This window comes from Rhinolophus hipposideros (genome assembly GCF_964194185.1).
Source record: "Rhinolophus hipposideros genome assembly, chromosome: 1".
NCBI classification, from domain to species: domain Eukaryota; kingdom Metazoa; phylum Chordata; class Mammalia; order Chiroptera; family Rhinolophidae; genus Rhinolophus; species Rhinolophus hipposideros.
The window spans coordinates 107466107-107483418 of record NC_138047.1 but is presented as its reverse complement, the minus strand read 5'-3'; the positions used below and the strand labels follow the sequence as shown (position 1 = coordinate 107483418).

General features: G+C 49.3%; 1 protein-coding gene across 2 annotated transcripts in view; it reads right to left on the bottom strand.

The window, feature by feature from the left end:
* Positions 1-9948, bottom strand: part of KIAA0232 — an 80142-nt gene extending 70194 nt beyond the window's left edge. For both annotated transcript variants that reach the window (XM_081050543.1, XM_081050544.1), the window contains exon 1: positions 9690-9948. The gene's annotated coding sequence lies outside the window, so the exon portion shown is untranslated. The remainder of the gene's footprint in view (positions 1-9689) is intronic.
* Between the last annotated feature and the right edge of the window lie 7364 nt (positions 9949-17312).

Sequence of the window (17312 nt, the reverse complement as noted above, 5' to 3'; positions counted from 1 at the left end):
TTTAAAGTACATTATGTTAAAAAAAAAAAGGGGGGGTTGACTGGTTGGCTCAGTCGGTTAGAGCGCTGTGCTCAAAACACCGACATGGCCGGTCTGCTCCCCCCATGGGCTGGTGAACTGCGCCCTTCACTAGATAAAAAAAAAAAAAAAACACAAAAACGACTTGACTTGGAGCAGATGGGTCCTGGAAAAACACATTATTCCCCAATAAAAATTAAAGAAACAAAAAACAAAAAAAACACTGAACTCTCACCACCATCCTTGCCATGACCTTCCCAATGTCAGTCGAGGGCAATCCCATGATTCCACTGCTCCAGCCAGAAGCTCCGGTGTCCTAGTGACGCCCCCTTTCCTCTCACATCCCATTTCCAATCCATCTGACATCCTCTCCGTTCTACCTTCCCAGCGTGTCCAGAATCAGGATCTCCACTTGTTCTGCCCTCCCCCTGAAATGCTGTGCTCCTGAGGTGTCCCCCATCTTTCTCCCCTCATTTCCTTCAGATCTCAGCTCAAGTGTCACCTTTTCGGAGCCCTTTCCTGCCCACCCTGTACAGCACAACACCTCCAACTCCTGCTGTACTTTTCCTCTTAGCACGAATTTTCCCCAGGAACGTGCACCCATTCGCTCACTCCTCGGGCCACCAGGACAGAGCAGTGCTGCCTGTAGCCGCCAGGGCAGCGCCCTGCTCTGACCGCCCTGCAGGAGAGCCTGCTGCGGGCAGGGAGCCCGGCTGACCGACAGCCCCTGGCTGCAGCACGTCCCCAGTCACCACAGCGAGGGCGGCAGGCATGAGTCCCTCAGGCTGCCCCAGCAACGCTGATCAGAAAGGGGTACTGGAGCCAGGCCTCCCTGCCTTAGGCACAACCCCCATCGGCCTGGCCAAACTTCCTCAACACTGCCCCGGCCTGTGGGCCTGTGGCTGCTCCCGCCCAGGGCCTCCTCTCTCCGTGCTCGCCTACGGTCACATCTGCCTGGAAATCCAAAGCTCCTTCCTAGGTCCTCCTGCTCCCTCCCTCTTTCCCTTCCCAGGCAATCCCCCCAGTAAGTCTCCTGCACGTCTAAGCACCTTGGCCTCTGTGCCTAGGATGGAGCAGGCAGTCAGCACGCAAGGTGTGAATGGACACACCTCCAGGAAGGGGGAAAGGATGTGCACTTCAGGGTGCGAGGACAGAAGCCTGGGCTTCTGCTCAGCCGTGTAGCATCTGGAACCTCAGGGACCTTCCTGTGACCGCTGAGCCACATCTCCACTCTTTGGAAAGTGAAGATGATACCCTGACAGAAGGTGGCTTCTCTCAAGGGCTGTCAGGAGGTGAAATGAAAGGGTTTACCTAAGGTCCTTAACACAAGGCCTGACACGCAGAAACTGTTTTAACAAGTGTGAGCTCATGTTCTGCCATAGCCGGTTTCTGTAGTTACTTCTAAGAATCCTTCCCCTGTCCCCTTCCCCATGAATTCAGACCACTTTCTAATGAAATGAAGCCCCAAATTATCCTATATACCCACTAGTGAATGCCTTGTTCCATGGAGCCTAACTGCTGAATAAACAAACGACTCTCATTCCTATAATGGGCTTCGAATTTATTTACGAGATCTTAGAAAGTGAAATCTCATCAGAGGTAGGCATCTTAACACTCTGAAACCGAACAGTTTCCCTTAAGCTTCAAGTACACTTTTTAAAAAAACAAACCAACACAAAATCTAAAAATGCAGTTTAGTACCAACTTCTTATGGCTAAGGTGTTTAGAGCCCCTTTAAAAAAAAGTTTTAAGTTTGTAGCATTCTAAATCATTATGGAGTTTTCCAAGAAAATAAACAGGGACTTGGCGTGGATTTCAATTTAGCAGTTTTTTCAAAAAAACAAAACAAAACAAAACTCAAGCATGACTGCATGCACTTCTATATGCCTTCTACAAAGCCTCCCAGGGGATAACCTAAATTGTTAGTGGGAGTCACTCAGAAAGCAGGATTGGGAGGCATGAGGACGAGCAATTCTTACTTTTATGTACCTCTTTTAAAGTCTCTACAGGACTGGCTACATAATTTGCGCGGTCCAGTGCAAAGTGAAATGCAGGCCCCTTGTTCGAATTATTAAGACTATCGAGACTGTGACAGCAGAGCATTAAACTAAGTGAGCACCCTGTGCGACTCGACAGATTGCTGTCCATGAGGTGGAGCCTGAGCCTTTATCATTGTTATTAGTCTAATATTTACTATGCAATACAAAACGTTGTCTTCCTTAATACAAAGTTGTCTGAGGTCTGACAATTAAGTTCGCAAACTTGTTGCAACGACGTTGCTAACCTTTTTTCATATCAGAGGGATTCTTCATTATGAATTTGTACCAACTGGACAAACAGCTAACCAAGTTTACTATGTGGAAGTGCTGAAAAGGCTGCATGGAAAAGTTAGACGAAAACGACCTGAACTTTTCGCCAACAATTCATGGCTCTTGCATCACGACAATGCACCAGCTCACAGGGCACTGTCTGTGAGGGAGTTTTTAGCCAGTAAACAAATAACTGTATTGGAACACCCTCCCTACTCACCTGATCTGGCCCCCTGTGACTTCTTTCTTCACCCGAAGATAAAGGAAATATTGAAAGGAAGACATTTTGATGACACTCAGGACATCAAGGGGAATATGATGACAGCTGTGATGGCCATTCCAGAAAGTTACAAAATGGCTTTGAAGGGTGAACTAGGCACTGGCGTCAGTGCACAGCTTCCCAAGGGGAGTCCTTCGGAGGTGACCGTAGTGATATTCAGCAACGAGGCGTGTAGCACTTTTCCTAGAATGAGTTCAGGAACTTCACTGTCTGACCTTGTATCACAGCACTTCAGAGAAAAAAAAAAAAACACCCAGCCTAATGTCTAAAATTATTAAAACTCATACAGCCACCAAGAAAAATTTTAACATGATCAGTGGTAATTCAGAGAAGTTAGAAACTGATAGGTCAGCTTTTTTTTAGGCTGGAAGGAAGGTACTCTGCGAGTTCAGCAAAGCACGCATGGAAGCAACTCCACTGCAGGACTGTAACATCAGCGTGGAAGGCCATCCCAGCGACTAGTTACGTAAGTGCTGGCACCTCGCACAGTGGAACACTTCGCACGCAGAAGCCAGCCGCGAGGCAGACCTGCACATGAATTAGATCTGTATGTGCCGACACGGAAAGCACTCCAAGACACAAAGTTTAGTGTTTGCTTAAACACAGAACCCTCTCTACCAGGACTCCAATTTTTAGAAGTATAAGCATAATTATTTTCTATGACGTCCAAGAAACTTACTGGTTTTTTCAAAATGAGTACAGGATGGGAAGGGGGTGAAGGAGATTGACTTTTCATCCTCCAACTTACTTCCGTTTTTAGATTTTTTAACATGTGTTTGTCCAAAAATAAATAGGCTTTAAAACAATTATTTATATTCATAACAAAGTTTTGGTAAATCACACACAATACGTTTTAAGTTTTAAATCAAGCATTACGTTTTATAAAAAACAACAAACTCCTTAGATGGTACTAGCAAAATATTAACAAAAATACAATCAGTACTCAATTATTTATGGTGGTAACCAAAGAAAGCAGTGGCAAGTACCAACCACAACCACACAAAAAAGATCAAAAATGTGTCTATTCAATTTCAACTTCCTCTCAATTAAAACCTTCAGAAAAGATGCTAAGAAGAAGCAAAATGTTAATCAGACACTTAAGAAAAGGCTACTAACTGAAGAAAAAAATTAAAGAGCAGGAGTAAATCCCCAAACTGGGCAAACAACTTTGAAACAGTTATGTACTGGCTGTTAGGATTCCAAAGGTGCTCTGGAAAATGTAACTGAGCTACAAATAAACTCCCAGCTGAAAGGAAAATAAATCCCTCCCCACGGTCTACCTCCCCAATTACTGAGGTAACAACCACTTACCCCCCAAAATTTGACAATGCATCAGGCATATTTCTTTCCACTTACATCTATCTCCATGTACTTTTTTCTCCACAGGTGACTGGCTCATTTCATTTCATTACGTACTGGGGGGCAGCTCCCCTGCGCCGGGCACCATAAAGACTCCAGGCACAATCACAGGCTCACTTCTGCTCACAAGAGGAACACGAACGAACGAACATACACACACACACACACACACACACACACAGCCTGTATCCACAGAACTCACATTCCTTCATCACTCTACATACACACAAAACAACACGTTCTCAAGCATTTTTGCAATTGTTAATTTTCTAGCTGTTCTATTGCCTTTACTTCTAACACAAATACTCTTTCATTCACTGGGATGACCCTATCATCCCCAATTATTTGGGGCCAGTTTTAAAAGCAATTTATTAGGAATATATAGATTTCCAATGATTTTTTTAAAAGCTCATAATCATAAATATAGTCAGTGTATGTCAATGTAGCAATCCACGTGGTATGAGGTTGCCACGCGCACTAGGGAATTCCATATTGTTTTAGGACCAACAGATGTTACTTTTTCAAGCTACTGGATACAACTTGTTAATCAGTAATGCATATAAGCTTAAAAATAGTAACTAAATACTTAGTTTCCAAATTATAACTGGTTTTCCTCACCTAGTTTCTCCCTATCCAGCCAGGGGTAAGACTGCTGACCAGACAAAAGCGCTAGAGGGTTATAGAGAAGTGTGCTACGACAGTACAGGGAAAAGCCTTGGAGATGATGTCAAAAACAGAATTTCAATTTCCACCCTCATTCCAAATACTAACTAGGGAGAGATTCTATTGCTTAATGAATAACTTCAAGATATACGATTAAAATGGAAAAGTTCACCTTAGTAAAAAACAATATAGTATGTAAAATCTGACAATTTCCATTTTCCACTGACTTTCTGAAGCCGCATGCAGAAAACATGGCTCACCTTCAGACAGGTGTGTCTGCCTTTAGAATAATTAGGACCTCCGTCACGAATCTGATTGTGCAAAAGCCCTCCCCAACCAAATACTGGCTTTTCTACTTATTTCCAAAACTACTGAAAGAACAGAGGTGCAGTGAGAGAGGGCAGATGACTTTTTTCTTTACACACAAGCACCGGAAATAAATCCATGAACACTGTTATTAAACTAGCATAAGCTGTATACAGTCAACTTACCCAACCACTAGTGTTCTCTACACCTGCTCCAAGGAACAGCTAAAAGCTGCCACTTACTACCATGTTTCCCCAAAAATAAGATCTCGCCAGACCATCAGCTCTAATGCGTCTTTTGGAGCAAAAATTAATATAAGAGCCGGTATTATATTATATTATATTATATTATATTATATTATATTATATCATCATACATCATACTATACAAGACTCAGTCTTATATTATAGTAAAATAAGACCAGGTCTTATACTAATTGTTGCTCCAAAAGACGCATTAGAGCTGATGGTCCGGCCGGGTCTCATTTTCGGGGAAACACGGTCCATGCTGGGCCCTGTTCTGAGTGTGCCCGAAGACATATGCATGAGCTCTCATATAAAGCCACTCCAACTCTGCTCCCCCTCTGCTAGAATCAGAGACTGCAGTGACTGAGTTAATTTAGTCAAACACTTAGTGAATAAGTACTATGTAAAAGGACAAGACGACACTGCACTCCAGACGGAAGTGGCAGCAGTAAGATTTTCCTCTCTTCCCTCAAAGAGTTTACAATCCAGGAAAGACCTCCATGTAAAGAGTACACTAAAAAGTCAAAATAAAAATAGCTTAGTGGAGAGAGCAGTCAAGCACTGTGTAGGAGAATACTGAGGAGTTAATTCTGAAAATCAGGGGAAGCTTCTTTCACAGAAGTAGAAGCATTTAAGCCAAACCTGCAGTATTAAGGATTTTGACAGGAAGGAAAAGGCAGAAAGGACATTCCAGAACAAAGGAACTGGACAAACAACCATGGAAGTGGCCCGAGGTTTAGAGCTGAAACACAAGATGACGACAGAGATGTAGCACCATATGAAACTAAAGGTTAGAATGAGGCCAGATGGCACAGGACTCCGAATGATTTCCTAACCCTTCAACACCCGGCCAGGTGGTGGTGCCTCCACACTGAAAATCTTTGCACGAGTAAGCCTACCGGCAGAACTAGGTCATCCCTAGGTGTGATGGAATGCGGGGAAACGTTGAGAACCTCTGTGTTTACTTGCAGGAGGGTATGATATGATTTGATGTCCCTATGACATAGTTCTGGTGACAGAACCCAGGAGGGGGCCAGAGAGACTAGAGAAAAGGGAGGCCAGTTAGCAGGCTGCGGGGACAATCCACACAAGGACGGACAGGAGCCTGAAGGGGGGGGCAGGGGCAGAGGAGCCCCAAGGCAAACACAGGGGCAGACAGACCTAGTTAAAATCTGGTGGAGAAGGGGAACTCAAAAAGTGTCCTGCCTGAGTCAGGGAGGACGAATGTGCTGTGAAGTTCGCCAGCTTATTACCTGGTGGCGGAATGAGGGCATGCAGTGCACAAAGTAGAGCCACTTTAAGTGACACGAGCAAAGACAGCACAGACAAGGCTGTTCTCATTTCACGGAATAAAGAAACTGAAGTCCAAGAGAGATTTCACTGACCTGCCCGCGGTGGCCCAGGGGGTGAGCGGGGAGCCTGAGCCTTTCAAATCCAGGCCCCCTGTTCTTTATGTAAGCCCCTCCAAAAGCAAATTACTCTTTAATGAGTATGAGAAATGTTTTTGAAAAACCATTTTATTCAAAAAGCACGTAACCTGCTGGGAGTGCAATCATATCCCAAAGGTAAGGAGTATTTTAAAACCCGTGCTCTGGTTCCCTCCACCCAAGAGACAGGGTTCAATGACGTCGCAGCCAATAGTTCCGGCTCGTGGATCCTCCAAGTTCAGAGAGAAGGAAGAAGTGGTTGTCTGTCCGCTGTATAAAGATACCACTTGGTGTCACATGAGAGGCCAAAAATAACTGAAAAGAAACATTCTAAGTATTAACTATCTTCAACACAGCAAGACTGCATTTCGGATGTTGTGGTTGGTACTCCGACATTTGTTGTTAAAGTACTTAATGATAATATACTACGTAAGGCGGATTATAGACTTTAACAAACACTGGAACACTTCTACGTTTAAACCCCTGAACAAGGTGTTGGGGGTAAACTAAGGACACGGTCACCACAGTCAGAGTTTAACACACACAATACAACATGATGTAGGCAATGGTGAAAGTAAAAATAGAGTATTATGAATGCAGAAATGAATAATTCATTTTAACAGGATTTCCAAAGGGCTCCAGGACACAAAATCAGATGTAGACTTTTAGAAACTGGAGGGGATGGGAGTGAGGCAGGCAGGGCATTCTAACCAGAAAGGAGGAGAGAAGCAGAAGGGCTGAAGCAGCTTGGTATGTTCAGAGAACCAAGGTAGTCCTGTGGAGCAGACAGGCGAGGGAGAGCACAGTTCAAGTGCAGAGATGACTCGGGCCAGGCTATGACGGGCCTTGAATGTGACGCTGGGGGGCCCAGATTCCACTTTCCAAACAGGCAGCCTGAGAAGCTTTCTGAGCCAGAGACTGGCAAGATCTGATCTACATTTCAGAAAGATGACTCTGGCAGCCAGGCAGCGTGGACAGGAAGGGGTGGGGAGGAGCCCAAAGACAAAGCTTTAAGCCAAGAAAGGAATCTGAAGCTTTGACACACTGGTACTAATTGCATATCTTAAAAGGGGTTGAATGTGGCTGGAATTATTTCACATCTCCCCACATGTGATCATCCCAACCATCCTGAGACAAGTATCATCATTCTTCCCATTTTACAGACGAGAAAAAACGCCTCAGAGGTTTGAGTGCTCCAAGGGAAATGCTGCTGAAACGGAGACAAAACCCAGGCTTGGTACTTTTCCATACTGGGCAAAAAATTTTTTTTTAAATCCTATTACTTTGAAAAGTGCTACTATAAAAGCAGAGCGATCTATAATATCATTAAAGAAGTGGTAAAAAAAAAATCCACGTAATTTTCCTAAATGTTTACAACTTGTGTAACAAATAAGCTAATTACCCACAACATAGTTACAGATCTGCCTTCTGTCAACGTCATGTTAAAGACCTGTACTTTTCCTTTAAGAAACAAACAAACCTGGACCTCTAACTCCACTTGCTATGGAAGTAAGAGTAATATTCTCCCCTCCATTCAAAGTTCCAGTGACCAAATGGGTATTTCATTGATAAACAGACTTACATAAAAACCATTATACTTGTGCCCAAACTGAAACAGTAAACTACTTTTTGAATTATTAAAAATTCATTCTTTAGCAGGTACCGCACGTGGATCTAGAACATGGTAAGCAGTAATTGCAAGGGGCTTACGCATCGGTATGCAACGGCACAATTTCAGAAACAGTGTTTGTCACCAGGGAACCGCATAAAGACTGAGACCCAGTTAAGAACGGATCCATTCAAAGTAACTTATGAGATAGTATCTCACCTTCAGGAGGCAGAATGGCAGATTTTTTCCCCCTTTAAATTCAAAGTCTATGAAACGGTCCAGGAGTTCTGCACGGGATTCGGTTCCACAGGGGAAACGCAGCTTGGGGTCCGACGGCACGCTTTCGCGCGCAGCATCACCGAGTATCAGAACCGCTGCCCCCACCCCCTCCCCAGTCTTCTACCGCCCTGTTTTCGTTTAACAGTCAAAGACCCAAAGATGCAAAACCCCTCCGAAGTACGCAACGTGGGTACCCAAGTACCCGACTCAGGTCATTGTCAGAAGGCACCGCAGTGGGCGACATCACTCCCACCAACCGCACACCCGCCTCCCCGACTAATCGCCTGTGCTTCCTACAAGGTTAAGTCTCCGTAGCTTCCCTACGGAGGACACAAACTGAGAGGTGGCGAAAGAGAAACCAAAACTGGGTTCTGCCACGGTTGGGGGGTCTGCTACCAGGAGCGCGCAGGCCCTGGCACGTGCGCCCGGCCGGCTGCACGCTAAGTCCTGGGACACCGGACCACCCGCGCTGCTCCCGCGGGGGGGCCGGGGAGCTCCGAGAGGCCGCCGCGGGCGCGAGCCCCCTGCACCGGCGGGCTCAGACCCTCCCCGCCGCGGCGGCGGGTGACTTTGTGGGCCCGTCGCTCCCGCAGGCGGCCGTAACCTTCGCCAAACCTTGCGCCGCGCCCGCCCCGTGCGCGCCAGGCCCCGCCCCCACCCGCCAGGCCCCACCCCGCGCGCGCCGCGCCACAGGCCCGCGCCCCCGTCAGTCAGCGCCGGCCCCGCCCCGTTCGGCCCCTCCCCCGCCGGCGGTTTCCCTTCCCGGGCCCCTAAAGGACAATGCTGGAGGGGAGGGGGCGGCGCAGCGAGCGCCCACCCGCCGGCCGGCCGGCCGCTCCGGGAGTCTCGCCGCCGCCCGCTCGGGGCGCCGCTCCCCGGCTCCACGTCCGGCCCCCGCCTCGCCTCCCCCCAAAGAGCCGCTCCCTGCGCGGCGACACCGGCCCATTGTGCGGACTCATCGTCCGCCGCCCGCTCGCCCGGCGCCCGGAGCGCGACCCCCAGCCAGACCCGGGGTGGGGGTCCCCGCGCCCGCAGCCCACCGCACGCCGGGGCCGGGCCGGGGTTGCTGCGGAGCCACGGCCGGCGCGGCGGCCCGGCCACCCTCAGGCCGGCCCCGGAGCCCCTCGGCGGCGGACAGGCCCGCGCCCGCTCGGCCGAGGGGCCGCCGCCCGCCCGCCCCGGCCTCCCGGGTACCTGCCGAGCGGCGCGGCGGCCGGCGGCGGCGCCTCCTCTCGCTCCGCGGGCTCCGAGCGGCTGCCGAGCGCCGGGCGGCCCTGGCCTGCGCCTTACGTAAAGCGGCGGCGGCTCCGGCGCCACTCGCGGAGGGCGGGAGGCGGGAGGCGGGAGGCGGGAGGCGGCGCGGCCGCTCCGCTCCGTTACCCGGCAACTGGCCTCAGCGCCCCGCCAACCGGGCGCGTTGCATATCCTTCCGCCCAGGCGCCGGGATGACATCAGCGCCGCCGCCCCGCCCCGGCCCCGCCCCCCGCCGGGCGCAGGGCGGCGGGCGCGGGAGGTTGGCGGGCGCGGGAGGTTGGCGGGCTGGGAGCCGGGGCGCGCCCGGCGCGGAGGGCCGCGCGGGGGCTGCTCTTTGCAAAACCCCTGCGCTCCGCTGCCGCTCCGGCCCTCGCCGGCCCCCGCCCAAGGAGTGGGACTCAGCGGGCGCCCCATTCCCGGTACACGCTCCACCTGTCTGTGCCCCCTCCTCTGTGCCGCGTCCTGGGATGGCTGGCGTGGGCGGCTTAAAATAAAGACTTTAAAAAAGAAAGAAACCCAGAAGACAAGCTAAAGAAATGTGACATGGCTCTTTTTATTAAGTTGGCAACAATAAATTCTGGAAGATTCGGAAGTGGGAACCAAAAATGTGCACTAACCTTTTAATCAGTCTCTTCACACGCCCACCTTCCCTAAATGTTATTCCTAGGCTTGTCCTAAAAAGAAAAAAAAAAAAGAAATCATTAAGTATGATAGGCACCAGAGAGGAAGGAGCCTGGAGATTACCTACTTACAAAGAGGAAGGGGGTCGACCTACCTGGGATCATTGTTCACTGATTTATTTATTGAGCACCCACTGCGTGCCAGGCACAGAGCTTTTCTGTTCAGAACTTGGCAGGCAAATTTCCCCCCACCAGCTCACAGGCTCTTGGGAGAAGCACTATAGGCTGGGAAGGGGTCAACTGGACACCGTGGGCCGAATGCTGGAAGGATGGACCAGAGGGAGCTACCATTTACACAACTTACAAAGTGGCTTTCTGCAAACATTTCTTTTGCTCTTCAAAAGAATCCTGGGTCCAGGCATAATCATCTCCATTTCACAGGTCAGGAAGCTGAGAGGCTCAGAGAAAGTAAGTGATTTCACCTAAGCCTTGTGGTGAGTGGGCGATATCTTCTGATTCCACAAAACCACCCTGCCTCTTGCAGGAGGCAGAATTTGAACCCAGGCTCTTGGCTCTGAGGTCAGGGGTCTTTTCGTTTACACAGCTGTCTCTCCTCATCAGCTTGCTCACGGTTTTATTCTCAGTGTTCATGTCAGTTGAACACATCGAGAATCACAGTGCATTCATTCAGTCAGTATCTTCTGAGCACCTGTTGTGGGTCTGGCTCGATGCCAGGCAGGGGTGGCCCCGCCCTTCTGGAGATCAAACTCAGGAAAAGGAGGGAGGGGATGAGAGGGTGTGGGAAAGCCAAGGTTACCTGGGAGCAAAGGAGGGGCAACTAATGGAGCTTCCAAGTCTAGTTTCCAGGTGCCTCCAGACCTGGGATTTCATAGACACAGTAACCACACACCCCAAATAGAGGGGATTTACAAAGGTCAACTTTTAATTTTTGCCACATTGGTAACATTGTTTTCACCAACTGCTCATCATTTTGTGAAATAGTAATAATATATCTCAGATGTTGCAGAAGAAAAGAAACAGTTGGCAACTTTATAGCCAGAGAGAGATTACTGACCTTATTTTTCTCGTTTAGCCACAGACCAGTTTTTATAAACCACAAGCTAGTGGAACCAGAAGGCATCTTGGAAGAAGAGGTTTTGAAGCTGTGTAGGAATTAACTAGGATTTGTAGCATTTGGAATTGGTGAGGGAAGATTACAGAGAATGGAAGTCTTTTCGTTACTTTGTTTCCTTAACAAAATAGCCCCCTGTCCTTCATATTGCTCGCTTTGATAAAAGCCCTGGAAGGTTGGCTGACCCCCGCCTCAGGGCCTTTGCACTTACTAATACCTGTTGAAGGAACTCTCTCTCCCCAGATCTTTGAGTAGCTGGCTCCTTCTTGTTCAAAGCTCAGCTACAGTGTCACCTGATCAGAAACAGTTTCTCTGATCCCCAATTTAGAGTAGCTAAACTTCCCCCTCATAATGCCACCACCCTGCTTTGTTCTATATTCACAGTTCTTTTCAGTCTCTGGAATGATCTTGGTTGTATTTTAAGATATGACTGGTAAGACCCCCAGGGAATGCAAAGGAGGCCATAGGACTCTGGCGTTCAAGCACAATTGGTGTGGTAGCAGAGAAGTCCCACTTCAAGGTTTTCTAAAAAGAAACCATCTTGGTCTCTGGGTATGTCCGAGATTCTTCGTTTCGTTTCCCCAGGCTCAGGACCACCTACCAGGGCTCTTTAACCCCTGCAGGAGGGCGGGTAAGGCAACAAGAGGGGTAATATGACAATTCCCAGTGCCCTCTGAATTGAATGCTCTGGATGCCAGCGAGGATTCTGGCTGATGCCAGCTGGGGCAGTGGTTTTGCGACCACATGCATGAGTGGTGAACAGCGGGGGTCTGAGGCTGAATCTGGGGGTGCTTTGTGATGAGCACACTGACGGCCAGTTAGAAAGCAGGGGCCATGCCTCCTCGGCTCTGTGACCTTGAGTACATAATCTCCCTTTTTGGGCCTCAGTTTCCCCATCTGCAAAGCGAAGAATTTAGGCAGAAACAGTTCAAAGTGTCCTCTTGTTCTTTTTTTTTTTTTTTTTTTGCTGTGAACTTAGGAAACAAAATTTCAATGAAGCTGCACTTTGATGAAAGGGAGAAGCTATGTCTGTGGGGCAGGAGGAATATGGCAACTCTGTACTTTCTGCTCAATTTTGGTGTGAACCTTAAACTGCCCCCCAAAATTAAGTCTGATTTAAAAAATAAAAGTATATGTACAAACCTCAGCTGTCTTCCAACACTAACAATACCTGCTCCTGTTTACTGACCTCCAGCTGCACTCCTGGAGCTTTACTCACATCGTTCCCCGCCCCCCTGCCTCCACCCACCCTCTCCCCCTCCCAGGGGGAACTTATCCCCATTTGCAGTTACAGACCTGAGGCTCCGGAGTGGTTATGTGGCTTGCCCCAGGCCATGCTGCTGCTACTAGGTGGTAAGCTGCAGGATTTAATTGTAACCCTGCTCTTGCCACTGTGCTACACTGTGTAATTAATATCGGTCCTGAGTCAGCTTTTAAATGAATGATACCCAGGTAAGAACCCCCACCTCATAGCTTCCCCCCGGGGACCAATGCCCTCATTTAGGATCCTAACCATTCGTCTCTGCTTGGAGGCTGTCAGTCAAGGTGGTCAGCGGCCCGCCTTCTCGCCTTTTCTCTTCATCTCCCCAGGCCTGCAGCCCCCTGACTGTCCCTTTCAGTGGCCCTGCATTCCTCTTAGGAGTGGTAAATACCATTCCAGCCTGGGAAGAGCTGAGGTCAAGTCTCTGAAACAGCCTCACGGTATGACCTTGAGGAGCTCACTGACCTTCACAGGGCTTTCTAGTATAAAATGATGGAGGGACCATGGCATTGTACCGTTCTGTCAGTTGTATTCAGGGCCAAACAATATCAGAATCAGCTATTCCCCACAGACCCCAAGACTCCATATAAATGTCAAGTCTCATCATTATTCTTTCAAATGTGTTCCAAGGGCTGATGGCGTTTCCCCCACTCCACCCCTCCACCCCAATCCACAGAAAAGTCAACAAAGTCACCAGCAACCATCCAATCGAGAGGAAGGATATCGTGATGGGTTAGCACAGGCTGGACCACATACCTTGTTGACACGGGTAAGCTATTTAGCCTCTCAGTTTCCTCACCTGTAAATGGCGTCATAATAATAGCATCTGCCTGAGGTGGTTGTTGGGAAGGGGATAAGGGAATCCAAACACAGGGTCAGAGTGTGCCCGGCACACGGTAAACAATAAATGCTGGCCCTCCTTCCATGGCTCCTAGCCTGCCCCATCTCTGGTCCCCCTCTTCCTCTGCCCCTCCTGGTTCCGCCCTTTCACTTGTCACCTGCCGAGATGTTCCTGGGGCCGCTCTGTCCACTCTGCAGCCCGCATTAACATGGAGATGGAAGGATACCTATATCCCTGTCCTGGCCCTGAGCTTTCTCTGAAGTCTCAGACTGCCTCCTGCCCTTGCCCTGGGGTCTCCACCCCAGCATGTCCACAGCTGACTCACTGCCTTCCCCTCACAATCCGTGCTCCTTCACAATAGCTGTTGTCTGCCATTGCCCTCTCCCCAGCTGCTGAGCTAGAGTCCTCATGCACAGCTTCAGAGATGCCCTTGCCGTCACGCTCTGAGGTCAGACAGCCGGAGTGAGAGTCCAGTGCTGAGGCCTGGCAGTTGTGCAACCTTGAGCCGGTTACTTCTTCTCTCTGATCTGGCTTCCATGTCTCTAAAATAGAAACAACCAGAGTTCCCGCCAGTAGCAAACACTAATCTCTGGATTTGGCTGCCTAGGATATGAAGGTTTTTTCCTTCATTTAAAGAATTCCCCCCCGCCCCCCGCTTGTGAAACTGGGGCGGGGGGAGCAAGGCTGACATCCGGACAGGAGCCTGAAGGCTGGACGCTGACCACACCTCCCTCCCGACCTCCTAGCCTCAGCCCCGATGGCTTGTCATTGTCCATGACACAAAACGATTCGTGAGGCTTCATCGGCACTGGTTTGCTCTTCCATACCCAGGAGTACCCCGCATCTGGGCGAGTGGCACGCAAAGGGCCTGGAAGTGATTTCCAATCAAGGTGTTAAGTGTGAGCATAGCCTACCAGCAGCTGTCAGCTGCCCGGCCTTCGGTAGGAGGAGTGTTCCGCCCAGGTGACACGCGTGTTTGAAGGCCTGCTGCAGGTGAGCTGGAAGGCCATCATCCCTTCTTCTCCATCAAAGGGGGCTCCCCCACTGCTCTACAGGAAGCATAGGAGAGAACACCCACTGGGAAACCTGGGGTGGACCCAGGTCCTCTCCATTTTCCTCCACATCTTCGGCCAGGAAAGATTTTCCCAGCCAGGCAAGGATGACAGGAAACTGGCCCTTTTCTTCCCCACTGCAAGTGCACAGGGCTCGGATAAGGACACTGGTGCGTTTGAGTTATGCAGCTCAAGTACTCATGGGCCAGTACTGTGCTGGGCCGGGGGACCCAGATGAATCGGACACACACCCTTTGGGGTCACACTGTCTCCTGGGGATTACATGGATGTAAACAGAGAACTGTGTTGGAACCCAGAAAGAAGGAAGGCACACTGACCTCACGTTTGTTGGGTACCGACTGTATCAGTTTCCTAGGGCTACTATAAAATGGACCCCAAATTAGATGGCTTGGTCGTTTCCAGCAGTGGGGGCTGGAAGTCTGAAATCAGGGTGTCAGCCAGGTGTGCTTCCTCTGAAGGCTGGGCGAGAATCCTTCCCTGCCTCTCCTAGCTTCCATCATGTGCCTGCTCCGTGGCTTATAGACACATCACTCCAAACTCTGCTTGCATGGTCACATGACCATCTTTTCCATTTCTCTCTTTTTCTTATAAGGTCACCAGTCTGACTGGATGAAGGCCCGTCCTACTTCAGTATGACGTCATCTTAACTAGTTACAGCTGCAAAGACCCTATTTCCAAATACGGTCACTGAGGTACTGAGGGTTAGGGCGTCCACATCCCTTGTTTGGAGGGTGTTTGTTATGACAACCCATAACACCTGTCATGTTCTTGGCCTTGCCTATTACACACGCGATTTCACTTAATCCTCCAAAGAAGGGAGGGACTGTTATCTTTGTCTTATAGATGGGGAAACTAAGGCTCAGAGAATGGAAGTGATTTTCACAGGTTCGCAGTTCATCTGGTACGTGCTAGACCAGGAATCAAACCAGGTCGCTGTCAACCCCAAATCTAGTTTTCTTCCCTTCCATCATTCCATCCATTCATTAGGCAAAACTTTTCTGAGCACAATCGGACAAGCACTGTCTGGACAGCTGGTAGGCGTTGGTAAGTAAAACAAGCGTGGCTCCGTGGAACCTACAACCTAAGGATGGAGACTGGCTATAAGAATGTTAAATGTATCATTACTAACGTGATGAATGTCACAAGAAGAAACAAATAAGGGCAATCTGCTTAGCTACAGGGTCAGCAAAAGGCTTCTCTGCGGAAATGATATTCAGGTTGCGTCTTGAAGAATGAGGACTCAGGTCTTCATGATCAGGTAGGGAACGCAGGCTGAGGGGAGCGTTCGGGCAGAGGAGCAGCACACACAAAGGTCTTGAAGCAGGAAAGGTCGGAGTGGCCTGAGAAACTGAAAGCAGTTTTGGCATGGCTCGAGAATGCAGACGTCATTGGAAAGGTGGTGGTGGGTATACAGAGTGCAGATCAAGCCAGGCCTTGTAGTTGATGGCAAAGAGTTTGTAATTTATTCATAGCGCAGATGGGACATGTGAATCTGTGACCAGTGTGCTGTGGAGTCAATCATTCATCCACCTCATCACCACGTTTGGATTGAGCACGTGCGATGAGTTCTGGGCTCTGGACTTCTTTGCAGTCTCGGGGCTCTTGGGTGCCAGGTCAGTTCAGAAGTGCCCACGAGGAAGTTCGGAAGTTGGCCTCTGACCGTCTGAGGACTCGCTTACGGGGTCACCCTAGGGGAGTTATGCCCACTCTTGGGGCTCCTGCCTCCTCCCTTGCAAAGTCATCGGTCTGTGTGCACTTTCAGAATTTCTGAAAGAGAGAGAACGAGGAAGATCCTTTTGGTGGCGCTCTGCCCTTGACTTCTAACTACCGTGTTACCCCCAAAATAAGACTGGGTCTTATATTAACTTTTGCTCCAAAAGATGCATTAGGGCTTATGTTCAGGGGATGTCATCCTGAAAAATCATGCTAGGGCTTATTTTCCGCTTAGGTCTTATTTTTGGGGAGACACGGGATAATTCAGATTGAGGTGAAGTTGCAAGTTTACGCAGTGTCAGGAGCCAGACTTTGGCTGAAGTTGTCTGACGGGGGTCACTGACCCTCAGTTTCCTCATCCGTAAATGGGGGTTGATAATAAATACCTCGCACAAAGAATGAGCACAGAACTCTTGCTGCACTTGGAGTTGCCCTCCCGGAAGGTGATACATATTTGCTCAATTAGCAGTGGTTCTGTACTGAGCACCTACTACGTATGAGCAGTAGTGTGCTAAGAACTTATCACCTATGTTGTGTGATTTCAACCTCCCTCACCTCCCCCACGAGTCCCCGTTTTACAGGTGAAGTGACTTGCCCAAGGTCACTGGGCTCAGCATGAGGACCCACGTCATCCTCGCCCCTTCTAGGGCTGTTTCCACTTTAAACAGCCATAGGTGTCCTGAAATGGGATGGACCTTCTCAGGAGTGGTGAGCAGCTGGTAAGTGGAGGATCTGTGCACGGTCTGATCACAGCTGAGATCCTGTAGGACCTACTGAAGCACTTGTTATGGTCTGGGCAGGATGATCTCCAAAGATCCCTCCAACCCTGCAAGTTTGGGTCTATAGGATTGAAAGGTGGCTAAATCAGGCATCTATTAAGCCACATCCCGGGGAGGAGGTCTCCAGGGTGGTGATTACAGTTG